This window comes from Nilaparvata lugens, chromosome Y (assembly GCF_014356525.2).
Source record: "Nilaparvata lugens isolate BPH chromosome Y, ASM1435652v1, whole genome shotgun sequence".
Lineage (NCBI taxonomy): Eukaryota > Metazoa > Arthropoda > Insecta > Hemiptera > Delphacidae > Nilaparvata > Nilaparvata lugens.
The window spans coordinates 2,318,803-2,331,842 of record NC_052519.1 but is presented as its reverse complement, the minus strand read 5'-3'; the positions used below and the strand labels follow the sequence as shown (position 1 = coordinate 2,331,842).

Here is a 13,040-nt window from a genome sequence, read left to right as displayed (position 1 = left end):
TCAAGAAGAAATAAAAAAAAACACTTTTGAATGAATCTGAAAGAAATGTTTATTTGATAGAAAAAATATTGAGACGAGATAAGGATAAGTTGCTTGTGAAATGGATTGGATTTCCACAACCATCATTCATAAATCGAGAGAACTTATTAGAGTAAGATTGTAAATAATAATTAGAGTAAGATCACATGGTATAATTTTATTGATTCACATTCGTTGTAAATAATTAGAGTAAGATCATATATGATGTAAATAATGTACATTATAATTATCTATCCACATTTGCTGTAAATAATTAGAGTAAGATCATATGATGTAAATAATGTACATTATATAATTATCTATCCACATCTGTTGTGGATAATCATTGTAATATTCTTTACATTGTGTGTGTTTTTTAAATAAAAACAACTTGAATTGAATGTTCGCTCTTTCATTTCTCATTTTTGTCATAGAGAAGTGCTAGTAGCATGTGGCACAGGGTGACTAGATGTTGAATGGGTGAGTACATGTATGTGTGTCACCTAGAAACGCTTCATTAGCGAGTGAACCAGACACATGAAACAGTTCGTTCTGTTTGTATATCTCACTTTCTCAACATGAACAAACTTGTCATTGTAAATTTCGATAAGTCAATTGCACAAGAGGAAAAGCCTGTATGGTGTAAGAATGGTACATTGATACCACATAACGCTAGAATTCTCATCGTAGGCCCATCTGAATGCGGTAAAACGAATTTATTGTTCAGCTTGATTTTTTCCAAAAATGGATTGAGATTTAAACATATTCATTTAAATACTAAAAGTCAATATCAAGATAAGTACTTGTTTTTAAGAAAAGTCTTTTCAAAAATGAAAGGTATTGAATTTCATGTCAATGATATTCCCGAGAGAATTCCCCACCCGAATAAAATACCACAATTTTCTCTAGTTATATTTGATGATTTACAACTTAGTCACACCTCAAATAAGAGATTATTTTACTATGGGTAGACATCGTAATATTGATACAGCATATTTAATTCAAAGTTATGGTGCAACACAAAAACATTTCACCAGAGATAATGCAAATATGATTGTTATATTCAAAATTGATCAATTATCACTCAAATTAATACATAGAGACTATGTGGGTGAAGATATTTGCTTCAGAGATTTCAGTAAACTGTGTTCAAATGTGTGGAATTCTAAGAAGCATAGTTTTCTTACTATTATGACAGACTGTGTAGCTAATAGTGGAAAATATAGGCAGGGTCTGGATAACTTTATTGACATTCAGTAGAGAGTGAGTAGCAGTGAAAGAATGAGGATGTCTCGTAGAAGACAAAATGCTAGTGTTGCTCTAATCGATAACATTAAGAAATTGAGGAAAGTTATTGGAGATAAACATAGAAGCATTGTACATTTTGAAAAGCAATCTGATGATTACAGAGAAAAACTTTTTAAACCGATTATCACACCTCTAGTTGAAATGGGGAAAACTAAATCTTCTCACCAATCTGATCACAGTTTTATACCAAAAAAGGAGGAACAAGAAGAAGAAGAAGACGAAGAAAGTATGGAACTAGGAGAAAAACATGATGATGATATTAGTGAAACAATAGAAGTTGCATCACCATCAGCAGCTGAAAAAGATCTAAGCATGAACGAATCAAGTATATTTAATTCAACTAGGCTTGAGAGTGATACAAGCAGCAAAATAAAGAAGATAAAGAATCAAGTGCTTGCACAATATTTGTATACTGAAAAATTGGATAACTCGATTCCTTATGGAATTTCCTATGATTCTGACCGAAAATTATATTTTATGGGTGAGATGGTTGTTAGCTTTGATAACTACTTCTTTTATATTGATAACGAAAAATTCCGAATTACACATGGTCTATTAGAACTGTTATTTGCCCAAAGACCAAATTCATATCTCTTTGATGAAAAAGATCTAAATAAATACAAGAAGATTCTATCAATAACAAAAGTTCATTTGGATAGACGAGGATATGTGAAACGTAACAGTGGTGTAAAGTCTCGCTTAATTCAAATGCTGTTTCCTGTTAAAAAAACAAGTAAGAGAGGTTAAGGTTATTGAAATTTGAAAAAAAATACTTCTAGCAATAGAATTTACCAATATTATGACAACTATGATGGATTGGTTCAGAGACTTCATTTATTAAAATCATCAAAACTTGCTGGACACTCGGGTCATGATGTTGAGATTGCATCAATTATAGAGGAATTGCGTGAAGGTAAAATTATTGTTTAGTTGCAGAATGAGCGTGCACAGATTAGGAGGTAAAAGCGAGAGAGTCGCTGCGAAGAAAGACATTGTATGGAATGAACCAGATCTTACCAGTTTTAGTGAGAGAATAATACAGGCAATTAATCAACAGGGTGTTAGTGAATCTCTGCATTCGTATTAAGATTCACAATTATCTAATAAAGTTAAGAATATTGGATTGAACAAGATCAAAAAGGAACACATCTTCAGTACATTACAACAGTTATCTGACAATATCGATAGGGGACTTAAAGATAAATCTATCAATTTGGAGAATTCTCTTCATGATCTCAAATCAACAACAGAGATATTCAGATCGCACTTGAATACGATCAACGATAATAAAGTTGACAAGAAATATTTGGATGAGAAATTGAAAGTTATCTCAGACAAAATTGAAGATTTGCAAGTATTAGATAGAAATTATCTAAATACCAGATTGAAACAGCTCAGCACAGAACTTTTTACTAGAGTAAATGAAACTCATTCATTATCGGTTGATAAGGAATATTTGGATAAAACTGTGCATGCATTGAATAACATTGTTATAACAAAACAAGAGTTTGAAGATCGATTATCCGCAATGACTAATACGAAAAAGACAAATCTTATGGAGGGGATTGAACAATTTGTTTCAAAAAACGATTTGAATACATTGCTAACTACGTTTAGCGAAACTTATGTATTGAAAAATGATCTGAGTAGTGAAATGCAAGCATTTATTGAGAAAGATGAATTACAAGCTACAGTCAAATCAATTCATGAGGAAATAGCAACTTCAATTGAAAATACAGAGAATGATGAAGTGACGAGATTACAATGTTCAGCTGCATTCACCGATTATCTCACTTTATTTATACATCGAATAGCCTACCAAATAGTACGGAATTATGCTAAAGTTAGCTTTCATATGAATTGGATTGAGGCAAAACAACATAATTTGACAGAAGATCAAGTAGGTGATTTAATTACTGATAAAATGTGTCTCTCAATCTACGGCGATGTTCTAAAACCCTAAAGTTAGAATCATATCAATCTTTAACCGATTTTCACTATGCAAATTGCTTGGGAGAAATTGCATGAGAAATAGCTAGCTACATTCTATTTCAACGTGAGAGAGTGTTCACATGCATTTTTTCCAAGGTGAAACAAGATTATGCACGAAACGTGTTAATGCTCGAATTTGAGATGAATTAGAACAGAGATGCATTCGTCCTTGTAAACTCTGTGAAGTAAAATTGCAAAAACATGCCAATGATCAAGTATTGAATTAGACCGGAACCACATTCGTCCTTGTAAGCTATGTGAAGTAAAATTGCAAAAACGTGACAATGCTCGAGTATTGAATTGGACCGGAACCGCATTCGTCCTTGTAAGGTCTCTGAAGTGAAATTTTGAAACATGTTAATCATCAGCCAAGAGCAGAATTGGTGCGTAATGATAATGTCCAAGGTTGTCTCACGGTAAGCTTATCTATAAACATTGCTACATAGTGCTGTGAGATGAGTGAAAACTACAACAAGAAATGACAAACTTTGATATGCCAATGTTTTTCAGTTTGATTGGTTCTATGTTAAGAATGTAAGATTTGGTGAGAATGATTTAATTTATATCAATATAGATTCAGAAAAGAACTTCGAATTCACTATTATTCTTCCAAAAGAATATTCAACTGTGCTGAATACACACACATAAAGAGTTTTGAAAATATGGGATTTGAATGTTACTGCTGGACATGTATTCTTGAAAGAATGGTAAAATCTCATCCTAGTTGTCAAGTACATCTAGAATTTATGACAGTAAGAAGTTCGTTTCACTTAAATCTGACAGTGTTTGTTGTGTGTACAACCCACTGCTTCACATCGTTGTCAAGAACATGTTTCAGTTAAATCTGAGAGTAAGATATTCAGTCGTAAAAAAGTCGTAAAAAAGTCTCGCAGCAACCGTACTCTCATACTACTGCTTTCAATTATTCAATTAGGCGGATTTCACAGCAAAGCTGGGCTGGGCCGAGCCGAGCCGGGCGGAGAAATGCGATGCTGAGCCGAGCGGAGAAATGCGATGCCGAGCCGAGCTGAATCTGCCTGTGTTCGCACTGAAGCCGATTGCTGATTTGCTTTTTAAGACATTTTTCAAGTTAAAAACACAAATACTGCGCAACTCACTACGTGGGAAGATCGGACTAAACTGAAAGAAACAGAATCAGCTTGACCGAAAACGCTCGAGTTGGGCATCAAGACGACTGCACAAATCCGCTCGGCTCGGCCCGGCGTTGATTTGAATTCTCCCGACTAAATCCTGAATAGTTAGCGAGCAAGCGGATTCCACTCGGCCCAGCTTTGCTGTGAAACCCCACCTAGAAAGGGTAATTTGCATTTTATTTGACAGTAATTCTGTCAGAAAAAATAATTTATTATATTCACCTTCGAAATATGTCATTTTATAACCTGGAAATGAATTCTAATATGAGATTGAATAGTCTAGTAGTCCATTATATTTCTTAATAGCCTACAAACTATATGGCACATTGCGAAGGTAGAAAAGGATGCATTTATCTGTTTTGTCTAATGTCAGAGGAGGATGGCAAATCAATCTTAATCAGAAGCTGACATTGAAACATGAATCTCACTTTGGATATTGTTTCTTTCCAGTGGATTGAGTTTATCTCTTCTTATAATTGCATCATACTATTAATTTTGTTAGAATAGTAGACGACACCCGTATGCTTTTTGTAATGAATAAAGATAAATTCAAATTTGAAACTGGAATTAATGAACAAAAAAACAGTTGACTGATAGTTGATAACGTGAGATCAACGTTATAATGACAGTATCACCACACATGACATATTATCAAACCAATATAATACAATATCATCTCAACTTGATACACAACACTATGACTTGAAACATTCGCTATCTCCTTTGTCGAAAGATACACAAGGATAGCAACACCAATGTTAATCAAATACTGCCATTATAACGTGGGGCTCACTATAGCTTACCCATGCAACTGATGAGCAACGGCGGGAGCTGGCGATCCCACAGTGGGACTAGGAGCTAGGAGGAGTGGGGGCTGAACCCACACTGGGTGTTTCCGCCTGGGCCCCACCCATAGCAGGAATCTGCACATCTGTCCAGTCCTCTCCTTCAGCCACCACCAGAGCTATCAACTGTCCCACTTGGGCTTTTGTTTGAGCTGGTACCTGGGCAACAATACAACAAACTCATATATTTATCTTCATTTTGAACAATATACAATACACAACATAATCGTAGATCAGTTCTTATCGATTATTAAAAGAGAATCCAAATAAATGCTGTAATTCACCCCGAAGACTTATGCTACTGCAAATATTGACAACAGGTTGAACAGATAGATGGAAATTCGATGAACGCTTCTATCCAAAAATTATTTGTCAGCCCGGGAATCGAACTCAGTACCTCCTAATTGCAGGTCAGGAATGCTTACCCTTACATCAAACCGACAATCTCTGGATAATTTCCATCTGTAGACTGGCTGGCCGCTATGGCTTAGTATAAAATGTGCGCTGCTATCCAGAGATTGTCGGTTTGGTGTAAGGGTAAGCATCCCTGACCGGCAATTAGGAGGTACTGGGTTCGATTCCCGGGCTGACAAATAATTTTTTAATAGAAGCGCTCATCAAATTTCCATCTAGCTGTTTACCCTGTTTTCAATATTTGCAGTAGCAGAAGTCTTCGGGGTGAATTACAGCATTTAATTTGGATTTTCGTTTAATAATAATTAATTCATAGGCATTTGAATAATTGCAATATCTCAGTAATTTCCATCTGTAGTTCTTATCGACAATAACTGAAGAATCGACTTTCGTTTGAGCCGGTACCTGGGTAATAAAGGAAATAAACTCTCGATAAAATTTGTTGAACACATTATTTTTGATGAGTCTGTTGTGAAACTTTTCCATAATATTAAAAAAACATCTCAAGTTAGTTTGGTTGTGAAACCCACTTCTATTAATTTAATTACAGGACTGCAATTCCAACATTACCAGAAGTAATGCAGTTACAGGACTGTGTTAAATCCAACACATCTTCAACTATACTAAGAAACTTAGTTGTAAGAGAAATTCTAATCATCTTTCTTTTGCACAATAAAAAATACACAGAAGGTTCTTAGCTGGTTAATCTTTATTAGTGCAACAAAAGTCGAGAATCAACTATGGTGAGGTCCACGTTATAATGGCAGTGGAGAAAGATAGGAGATCAACGTTGCCGAACCTCTATCTTGTCAATTCCTTCTATATTCGGTAGCTGATACAGGTTTATTGTTGTAATATTAACTGTTAATTCACGTTTAAAATAATCAATTATATTTTTAAATAATTTAATTATGAATTTTCATGAAATATTTTGTTAATTATTAGATCAACATTGTTAAAAGACGACCTGGCAACAGAGCAGAGCGAGAAAGAGATAGCACTATCCGCTTTGTTGAATAATAGACAAGTAGACAAGGATAGCAATACCATTGCTAATCAAACACTGCCATCATAACGTGGACCTCAATATAGGAAAATTTGTATCATTAGATACACTTGTTTCACCCTCCAATCTATCTAATAATTTGCTATTACTACATGCAGACTAGGCTCAGTCGGGAATAAATCGGGGTTAGATACCGAATCATGAATTACTGTCAGGCTAGACACGACACGTTTAGTCACAATACTTCACATGTCTGCTTATGAAGATATGTCTAATTGCAATGACTAATCAGTGTGTGTTGCTCCACAAGCAGCTATGTGAAGTATTGTGACTAAACGTGTCTTGTCTTGTCTTGACTAACTGGTGTGCGAATAGCCTAAAAATCAATTCAAAGACCAAGCAAGATACATACCAATATTTTGGCGAGAACTCCCTCATCATCCACTTCCATGGACATAACAGCTTTGTCCGTCTGAATTTCGCAGAGCACATCACCGGAGACAGCTTTTCACCTTCCTTCTTCAGCCAAGAGACAATTTCGCCCTCCGACATTGTAGGAGATAGGGCTGGCATCATCACGCTTGTACCAGGAACTGCAATATCAAACAAAAGTGCTCTATTCACTCACATTCTCCACTTGATTATATTCATCAAAGTTTAATCCTTTATTACTTTGTATTAATGAAAATGACTATCAATGTCCTACCATAGAGAAATATAGCATAAGATGATATCCCATGGTATTAGCTTCCAAATTTCAAGCCGATTACAGTCGACTACTTTCCATTATTACAGTTTTGTTGGGGTGAGAGTGTAAGAACGGCACAGTATGAGAGACTACCAGCGTCTCAAGGCTCCACCAAAAACAACTACTAGGACTATACGCTTGAGTTAACAGTAGAATTTGGATCATAAACACCCTATATCATAAGCTATCTCCTCATGCTATCTTTTAGCCCAACTCTACAATACTAGTCACATTAAACTTGAGGTCCGATTCCTCAGCGGCGACTCTAGCCGCTCAGCTACAGCCGCGCTGTATTATCGACTAGCCGTCAGGCTCGCTTCGCTCGCCATATCAGGCGATATAATATATTCCCAGGAATAGCTCTGATTGAAGTAGCAGTGCCCAATCAATTTTTCCGCGATAAATGCATTTCAATCTTCAACTTGGTGCCAACCTAACAAAGTCAACTCAACTTAATGCCAACCTGACAAAATTATTAATTTAGTTACCAGTTAACAACTGTTTCAAAGAGGTACTCTGTCTAGATTCAAATCAAATCAAATCAAATTCTTTATTATTCCAAAATGCACAGTTACAAAAAATATGACACTTGAAAATTGGTTACTGGAATACCTCTACAAGACTATACGTCTGTGTGTAGGGGTGAGTTCTCGGTAGCCAATTATTATCAATATAATGAAAGGAATATGAAAACACAAGTCTGGAACAACACAAGTCTGATTGATTGTAGAGAACAGAACAGCGACATATGAAACTATAAATTAAAGAAAAAAACGGGATTTCTCAGATCCATATGGGAGAAAATGGGAAAATTAAATCATTATAACTAGACTTATAACTTAACTAAAGTAAGACATATTTTAAAAAAGGAAAAGAGACCAGCGGACTCACAGGACTCATCTTTATGAGAGCGATTTTCCTTGTAAAATTTTTAAAAATATAAAAGGAGTAGGATAGCAAAAATTGACCAAACTGAGCTAAAGAAAAAAAAGAAGAAAAAATAAAGGATAGGTTTTAGTGCATATAAACAGAATGAAGCAGGCTTTCAGACATTTCCCACCCCAGTCAGTAGAGCCACCTCTCGACCTTACGCTTGTAAACAGCAATACTGCATTCGAAGTCTCTCATCTTTGCAGGCAGATTACGATATACCATCTGAGCCAGGTAGAATGGTGTTTTCAGCTCCACTCCGTGAACCACCTGCGGCGTCGCAAATCCATAATTCAATCTATACCGAGTAGGATAGGTATGGAGAATTTCTGGCAAAATATTATGACTATTGTTCTTAAGGTAAATTAATAGAGATTTTATATACAATTGCCTTATGTTTAAAACAGGAAATTCTGAAAATAGTTGTATAGTTGGGTATCGGTATTGTTTGTTCAGGGCTGTTTTAATTATTTGTCTTTGCGACACCGCAAGCGGCTCCAGGAGAGAAGGTGACAGTCCTCCCCAGATGAGAATACCGTACTGTATGATAGACTGAACGAAAGCATAATAGACAGTCTTACAATGTTGCAAGCTCAGTACCTGGCTCAGTTGATTGAAAGCATACAGCAATCTTCGGAGCCTCTGCTTTATAAACTGTATGTGTGGACTCCAATTTAAGTTGTAATCAATTACTATGCCCAGATACTTGTATTGGTTTACTCTTTCTAAGATTTCACAGTTGCACACGGTAGAAGTTGGGTCTCCACATGAGTGAAGTTTCATGACTCTGGGGCCTGGATCTTGCTGACCACGGGTTACAATAGGCATGTACTTGGACTTACTCGTATTTATGGTCAATCAGTTATGGTCGACATAAAATATGGAAACCGCTGCAATATCCATGAATAATCTTATTATCATTATTCTTTGCTTATTTTTCAAATTGTTATAAAATTGATTGATAGTTATTATGTCAAACTTATATGGAATTTAATATTGTTTAAATTTGAGAAGAATATCGATGACCGGTGCCGACACATCTATGCACCAATAACCATCCGTAATCCTATATCATTGTTCTAAAGCAAAGAGACTTAGTTTTATTTATTACTTTTAAATACAAATTAAAATAATATAAGATGCATACTCCTATTTCTTATAAGGAGCTATGCATTATTCACGTTAGTACGTAATATTTCAGCCATTATAATTTCGATTATAAATAGTTCACACCTAAGGTAGGATTCCATTAGTATAAAGATATTCATGTAATATAATATAATATTATATACATAGAAAGATATACCTCTTTAATTATTGCTTTATATTTATTCATCTCAATGTTATAGGATTTATTATAATATAATAATAAGATTATATTTAAAAATCTTTGATTATCCTATCAAATATTATAATTAGACTCATGCATGGCAATGTAAGGGCCAACACCTGGACTATATATTTATCTTCATTTTGAACAATATACAATACACAACATAATCGTAGATCAGTTCTTATCGATTATTAAAAGAGAATCCAAATAAATGCTGTAATTCACCCCGAAGACTTATGCTACTGCAAATATTGACAACAGGTTGAACAGATAGATGGAAATTCGATGAACGCTTCTATCCAAAAATTATTTGTCAGCCCGGGAATCGAACCCAGTACCTCCTAATTGCAGGTCAGGAATGCTTACCCTTACATCAAACCGACAATCTCTGGATAATTTCCATCTGTAGACTGGCTGGCCGCTATGGCTTAGTATAAAATGTGCGCTGCTATCCAGAGATTGTCGGTTTGGTGTAAGGGTAAGCATCCTGACCGGCAATTAGGAGGTACTGGGTTCGATTCCCGGGCTGACAAATAATTTTTTAATAGAAGCGCTCATCAAATTTCCATCTAGCTGTTTACCCTGTTTTCAATATTTGCAGTAGCAGAAGTCTTCGGGGTGAATTACAGCATTTAATTTGGATTTTCGTTTAATAATAATTAATTCATAGGCATTTGAATAATTGCAATATCTCAGTAATTTCCATCTGTAGTTCTTATCGACAATAACTGAAGAATCGACTTTCGTTTGAGCCGGTACCTGGGTAATAAAGGAAATAAACTCTCGATAAAATTTGTTGAACACATTATTTTTGATGAGTCTGTTGTGAAACTTTTCCATAATATTAAAAAAACATCTCAAGTTAGTTTGGTTGTGAAACCCACTTCTATTAATTTAATTACAGGACTGCAATTCCAACATTACCAGAAGTAATGCAGTTACAGGACTGTGTTAAATCCAACACATCTTCAACTATACTAAGAAACTTAGTTGTAAGAGAAATTCTAATCATCTTTCTTTTGCACAATAAAAAATACACAGAAGGTTCTTAGCTGGTTAATCTTTATTAGTGCAACAAAAGTCGAGAATCAACTATGGTGAGGTCCACGTTATAATGGCAGTGGAGAAAGATAGGAGATCAACGTTGCCGAACCTCTATCTTGTCAATTCCTTCTATATTCGGTAGCTGATACAGGTTTATTGTTGTAATATTAACTGTTAATTCACGTTTAAAATAATCAATTATATTTTTAAATAATTTAATTATGAATTTTCATGAAATATTTTGTTAATTATTAGATCAACATTGTTAAAAGACGACCTGGCAACAGAGCAGAGCGAGAAAGAGATAGCACTATCCGCTTTGTTGAATAATAGACAAGTAGACAAGGATAGCAATACCATTGCTAATCAAACACTGCCATCATAACGTGGACCTCAATATAGGAAAATTTGTATCATTAGATACACTTGTTTCACCCTCCAATCTATCTAATAATTTGCTATTACTACATGCAGACTAGGCTCAGTCGGGAATAAATCGGGGTTAGATACCGAATCATGAATTACTGTCAGGCTAGACACGACACGTTTAGTCACAATACTTCACATGTCTGCTTATGAAGATATGTCTAATTGCAATGACTAATCAGTGTGTGTTGCTCCACAAGCAGCTATGTGAAGTATTGTGACTAAACGTGTCTTGTCTTGTCTTGACTAACTGGTGTGCGAATAGCCTAAAAATCAATTCAAAGACCAAGCAAGATACATACCAATATTTTGGCGAGAACTCCCTCATCATCCACTTCCATGGACATAACAGCTTTGTCCGTCTGAATTTCGCAGAGCACATCACCGGGAGACAGCTTTTCACCTTCCTTCTTCAGCCAAGAGACAATTTCGCCCTCCGACATTGTAGGAGATAGGGCTGGCATCATCACGCTTGTACCAGGAACTGCAATATCAAACAAAAAGTGCTCTATTCACTCACATTCTCCACTTGATTATATTCATCAAAGTTTAATCCTTTATTACTTTGTATTAATGAAAATGACTATCAATGTCCTACCATAGAGAAAATATAGCATAAGATGATATCCCATGGTATTAGCTTCCAAATTTCAAGCCGATTACAGTCGACTACTTTCCATTATTACAGTTTTGTTGGGGTGAGAGTGTAAGAACGGCACAGTATGAGAGACTACCAGCGTCTCAAGGCTCCACCAAAAACAACTACTAGGACTATACGCTTGAGTTAACAGTAGAATTTGGATCATAAACACCCTATATCATAAGCTATCTCCTCATGCTATCTTTTAGCCCAACTCTACAATACTAGTCACATTAAACTTGAGGTCCGATTCCTCAGCGGCGACTCTAGCCGCTCAGCTACAGCCGCGCTGTATTATCGACTAGCCGTCAGGCTCGCTTCGCTCGCCATATCAGGCGATATAATATATTCCCAGGAATAGCTCTGATTGAAGTAGCAGTGCCCAATCAATTTTTCCGCGATAAATGCATTTCAATCTTCAACTTGGTGCCAACCTAACAAAGTCAACTCAACTTAATGCCAACCTGACAAAATTATTAATTTAGTTACCAGTTAACAACTGTTTCAAAGAGGTACTCTGTCTAGATTCAAATCAAATCAAATCAAATTCTTTATTATTCCAAAATGCACAGTTACAAAAAATATGACACTTGAAAATTGGTTACTGGAATACCTCTACAAGACTATACGTCTGTGTGTAGGGGTGAGTTCTCGGTAGCCAATTATTATCAATATAATGAAAGGAATATGAAAACACAAGTCTGGAACAACACAAGTCTGATTGATTGTAGAGAACAGAACAGCGACATATGAAACTATAAATTAAAGAAAAAAACGGGATTTCTCAGATCCATATGGGAGAAAATGGGAAAATTAAATCATTATAACTAGACTTATAACTTAACTAAAGTAAGACATATTTTAAAAAAGGAAAAGAGACCAGCGGACTCACAGGACTCATCTTTATGAGAGCGATTTTCCTTGTAAAATTTTTAAAAATATAAAAGGAGTAGGATAGCAAAAATTGACCAAACTGAGCTAAAGAAAAAAAAAGAAGAAAAAATAAAGGATAGGTTTTAGTGCATATAAACAGAATGAAGCAGGCTTTCAGACATTTCCCACCCCAGTCAGTAGAGCCACCTCTCGACCTTACGCTTGTAAACAGCAATACTGCATTCGAAGTCTCTCATCTTTGCAGGCAGATTACGATATACCATCTGAGCCAGGTAGAATGGTGTTTTC

At 35.4% G+C, this 13,040-nt stretch overlaps 1 pseudogene; it reads right to left on the bottom strand.

Annotated features, from left to right (window-relative positions):
* The window catches only part of LOC120355176, a 64,184-nt pseudogene that overhangs the window by 14,711 nt on the left and 36,433 nt on the right, over positions 1 to 13,040 (bottom strand).